Source organism: Protopterus annectens, chromosome 5.part0, assembly GCF_019279795.1.
Source record: "Protopterus annectens isolate FY-2018-M chromosome 5.part0, PAN1.0, whole genome shotgun sequence".
In the NCBI taxonomy this organism is placed as follows: Eukaryota; Metazoa; Chordata; order Ceratodontiformes; family Protopteridae; genus Protopterus; species Protopterus annectens.
The window spans coordinates 173,788,486-173,793,546 of NC_056735.1; positions in this window are offsets into that span (position 1 = coordinate 173,788,486).

Consider the following 5,061-nt stretch of genomic DNA (forward strand, 5'->3'; position numbering starts at 1 on the left):
GAACCTGTCAGCTAGGATGTTGGCAATGTCTGTGGGATCAGTGCATTTTTTGTCATTTTGGACTAATTCTGAGCATATCTGGGAATTCCCACCCAGGTTCCTGACATAACTAAAGAAAGCCTTGTGATTATCTTTAGTGTCCTGTGCAATTTTTCTCTCGGCTGGCCTTTGACGATTTTATGAGTGCCCTTAGTTTTTTGCTAATACTGATCAGAGATGCCTTCCCTTTTTGGGATTTTGCTCTATCATGTATTAGCTTCCTCCTTCTATTGTATAGTTTGTTTATGGCTGGGGTCCACCAGACAGGTCGTCTGCCTTTGGAGGATTGGGTCTTGGTTTTATTTGGGATTGCATGATCCATGCATTCCTGAAGGTGTTCATAGAATGCATTTATATATATATATATATATATATATATATATATATATATATATATATATATATATATATATACAACCCTGGATAAACCACAGACCAACTCATGTCATGAGAACCTACCATAGGCCAGGATTATATGTAAACAAAACAAATGGAATACTATTAACATGACAGAGCAAGTCTGCAAGGTAGTAAACTTTCTAGCACTCATACTTGAAAGTCCAGTAAGATCAGAGGGTCTACAGTAGCACAGAGCCATCAGATAGAGTTGACGAAGTCCCAATCAGGGGAAAAACACTTGTCTTCAACTGCCAGAGTTTCACAAATGATAGGAGAACCCATGGCTAAACCCTTTTCAGTAACAACAGGATGGCAAGGATTACTTCTGATTTGCCTCTCCTGAAGTCTGTGATCATCCAAATAATCAGAATGAGAAGAGAGCAGACAGCAATACCCCTTTATAAGAGAATAGGCAATACATCCAGCACCACCCTTGACTGCTATACTAAGCAAAACATGGGGAGAATGTATAGTTGGGTAAGTAAACTTAGCATAACAGTAGAGTTTATAAAACATCGCTATTGAAGCCTAAGCTGTTTAGGTCCTACTCCCTCTTGTCCAGTCAACTTTCAAAGCTTTTTGGCACCTTCCATATGCTCTGGGTGTCATAAGATCAACAGCAGCTCCATAGAAATACAGAGTGCAAATCTCTTCTAAGCTTTTCTGCCTACAATAAGGGAAGGCAAGAGTCCTGAAATAATAATACTAGGAAACAAAACCAACAAAAAACTATGTATGCAAGGGTATACACACCCACACCCAAGCAAAATAAAAGGAAAAAATTATGTAATGTAAAGGATGAAACAGCATCTACTGCAACAGTGATCTAGTGGAACATCTGTTGTTATGCTAAATTTATTTACACTAATGTATTAATGTTCAACTGTTGCGGCAGCCTAAGCTATTTGTGTCGATTACCATACTTTTGAAACTAAGAAGGGAGGAAGTCATGACACAGGCAATACCTCTCAACCTGGAAACATTAAAAATCTGGACAAAGGCCCATAAAACAGGTTCAACTGGCCAATAATCTGTACAATGATTAACAAAATTTGCATATATAATTATGTAACCCTACCTTCTCCAATGGAATTGTGGGATACCACCAACATTCAGACAAGTTGAAGAACAGACAAATACTAAACACAAAATGGGCATTTTTTTTCTGGCAGTAGCTATTGTTCTTTCTAGTTCTGCCTTTATTAAACCTATGTTAGTATTTCTTTACCATGCTTTATAACAAAGTATATAAATGTTTTCTTTCACCATTATCTTCAAAGCTATTAAGAAAGCCATTTCTCAGAGCTTCGGTTATCTCCTGAACTTTCACTGTTTTGAAAGACTTACAAGTGAACAATGGCATACCAATACTACAGAAAATAAAAGTATAAATCTATACAAGGATTAATAAATGCAAACCATCCTGGGACAATCACAGAGCTTTGAAGGATTACACTGGCATGTACTTATATTCCACCTAAAGCTACTTTTAATAAGTTTAAGAAAATTATGGGAGAGGTAATTAGCTTCCAGCAGGGAATATCAGTTATGGTTAACCAAATTACTCAGACACAAACATTCATCTGAAGACTTTGAAAGATGTGCATTTTGTCAACTGTAAACATAAAACCCTGGAAAATATTGTGCACGGACTTGAGAGCAGCTTGCATTAAGCAAAATACTTCTAGTTCCAATGGCACAAAATATTTAAAATAAAATAATGCAGAAGATACTGCCACTGAATGCAAGGCAATGAGGAGCATTTCTACAGGATCAATGCCAAAATAAAATTGTCAGTGAACTGTTAAAACACAGAGTATGAATAGGCTACCTGGACAGGAACAACAATGTTCTAGAAACAACTTGTCTAGGACTCAAATCCATAACTACAATAATAAGTCAAATGAATGAACCACATCCTCCTGGGAAAACCTTATTGCTAACTCAAATCCATGTTCTCCTTAAATTTCTCATACCCTGTACAATATCATATAGCTCTGGGCATTCACTGCAGTGATGAGCTAGGGCATTTACCTCTTTGTTCTTGCTGATGTGGGTGTTCATACACACGTTCTCTCAGTTTTCGGTCCGTCTTACCAATGTAAAAGGCTGGGCAGGTTTGACACTGGGCCACATAAATCACAGACCTAGAATTACAGTTAAGTCTGTGTTTGATGTTAAATTTTAGTGTACCAATTTAAAAACTCTGACCAGTCTCCATAAACTTACATTGGTTGCAGGATTCACATTTATACATTCCCGGGCTTCTACTCGTACGTAACAGCCCACCTTCAATTAAACTCTAAGTTTCTCCTTTTTCTATACATAATCACTGGTAAAGGTCCCAGTTTTTGTAATAAGACTTTGTTTTCAGTAAGGCCCAGTTTTTCATTAAGACTTTCCTCATTTCATTTGCTTCAATTGTGTAAGTAGTAGTAAAACTGAGAATATAAGTTTTACTGTTATCATCATGTCTACTGCCCACTAGATTCAAGGTGGTTTCAAAAGAAGTAGAGGGAGAAGGAACTACTGGAGAAGTGTTGTAACCACCTCTGTCAACGTGATGTAGGAGAGGTGTAAACACTCCTAGTTCACGTTTCGTTTGAACTTCAGTGCTCACTTCAGTCAAGAAAGCTTCAGGGTAACCCCTATGTGCAAACGTGTCATAACAATACACATTTTCCTACAAATCTATTTTCTTCACTTATCGTTCTAGCAGCCCGCACTAATTGGCCCTTAAAGACAGATTTCTTTTGATGTAAAGGGTGCGAGCTGGAGAAGTGCAAGAAAGTATTACAGTATGTCTTTTTCCTGTATATACAGGATGTGTATCTCTGGTTACCTCTGTCCTTCTTTAGTTCAATGTCCAGGTAGTTCATTTTGTCTTCAGTAAATGAACTTGTGAATTTCAAAAAACAAGTGGTGTTGTTGAAATAGTTAACCATGTCATAAGCTTTTTGGTTGTCAACTTTCAGTATTATACAAATATTGTCCAGGAAACGACTGTAAAAGATATTCGTATAAATAGTGTCATTACCCAGAACATATTGGTGTTTCCAGTGTGCCATTACCATATTAGAAAAACTGGCACCACATGGTGAACCCATGGCAACCCCAATCCTTTGTAGGTAGTACTCTTTGTTAAAACAGAAAAAAATATATTTTCTAATAACGCTTCTACTAGTCTGACCTCCCCAACAGAAGCTTCCTTCTTGGTCATAAAGTCAATGTTCCATTCAATCCCTGTTCTGTGTGGTATCTAGGTGTACAAATCACACACGTCTACTGTCAAGAAATTGTACTCATCATTGTATTCAAATTTGTTAACTTCAGCTAGAAATAACCAAGAGTCCTTGCAAATCTGCTTCTCTTGTAAGATGTATTTTTTAAGGATTGAGTCCACCAACTTAGCACAGGGATAAGTAATCGATTGTCTAGCATCAACTAAGGCACGCATGGGTGGGTCTTCCAATGATTTATGGATCTTTGGGATACCGAAGAGAATAGGTGTTTTAGGACTAGGTAGTGATAGGTAGTTGAAAGTGTTTAAGTCAATCTGTGAATCGTTAAATAAGTCAATAATATATGACAATGTTGTTGTATGCTCCATTTTGTTCATTATGACTCATTTTAATATATGCTTCAGTGTTCAGTATCTTTTCAATTCTTTTCACATAATCGACTTCAAACATAACTACCAGCCCTCCCCCTTTATCAGGCTTCATGATGCGGAGCAGTAGATTCCTCACATACTGAAGACATTCCCATGCTTTTTTTGACACATTATTCTTGTTGATTACATTATAGTCCACACACCCTAGTTTAGACCAAATATCCAACTCGCAAATAGTGTCAAACAATGCCAGCATGGGGTGTAATGGTGAATTAAATGTACTAGAAACATGACACTTACAACATCAGCAAGAACAAAGAGGAAAATGCCCTAGCTCATCACTGCAAGCAATGCCAGTCACATAAATTTAAATTTAGGGCCACTGACCATGTGCCCATGGACATTCGAAGGGGGCCTATATCACTTCGCTTAGAGAAACGTGAATTAATATGGCAGCTAAGAGTAAATGCATCGTGCCCCCCCAGGACTGAATGAGCTATGTTCTTTAGCATGTGTCCTAAAATTGAAAAGTTTAGAAAGATGAAAATTAAATATATAGGATTTGCTCACTAACTCAATTATTTATAACCATAGTTACTTGAGTCATGACACAGTTTGTCTTTTATGCTTCCTTCACGTGTCTTTTTATATATTAGTGTTAGATAGGCATACTCTTTGATTATTGTTGCTACACACATATACACATACTTCATTTTAACATATATATATATATATATATATATATATATATACACACACACACACACACACACACACACACACACACACACACACACATATAGTTATGAGTTTTATGTAGTTGGCTTACAGCATATAATTACACCTTTTAATTTATGAATAGCTGAGTACTACACAGTTGTTTGGATACATTTTTACCTTAGGGTTATGTAGTTTTAAAAGTTAATTGGCTTAAATCACGTTTAATTGATTGTAACTCTATGTGTTTTATAAGAGTACTTTTAATGTTGGTTTGAAACTGATGAAGTTTA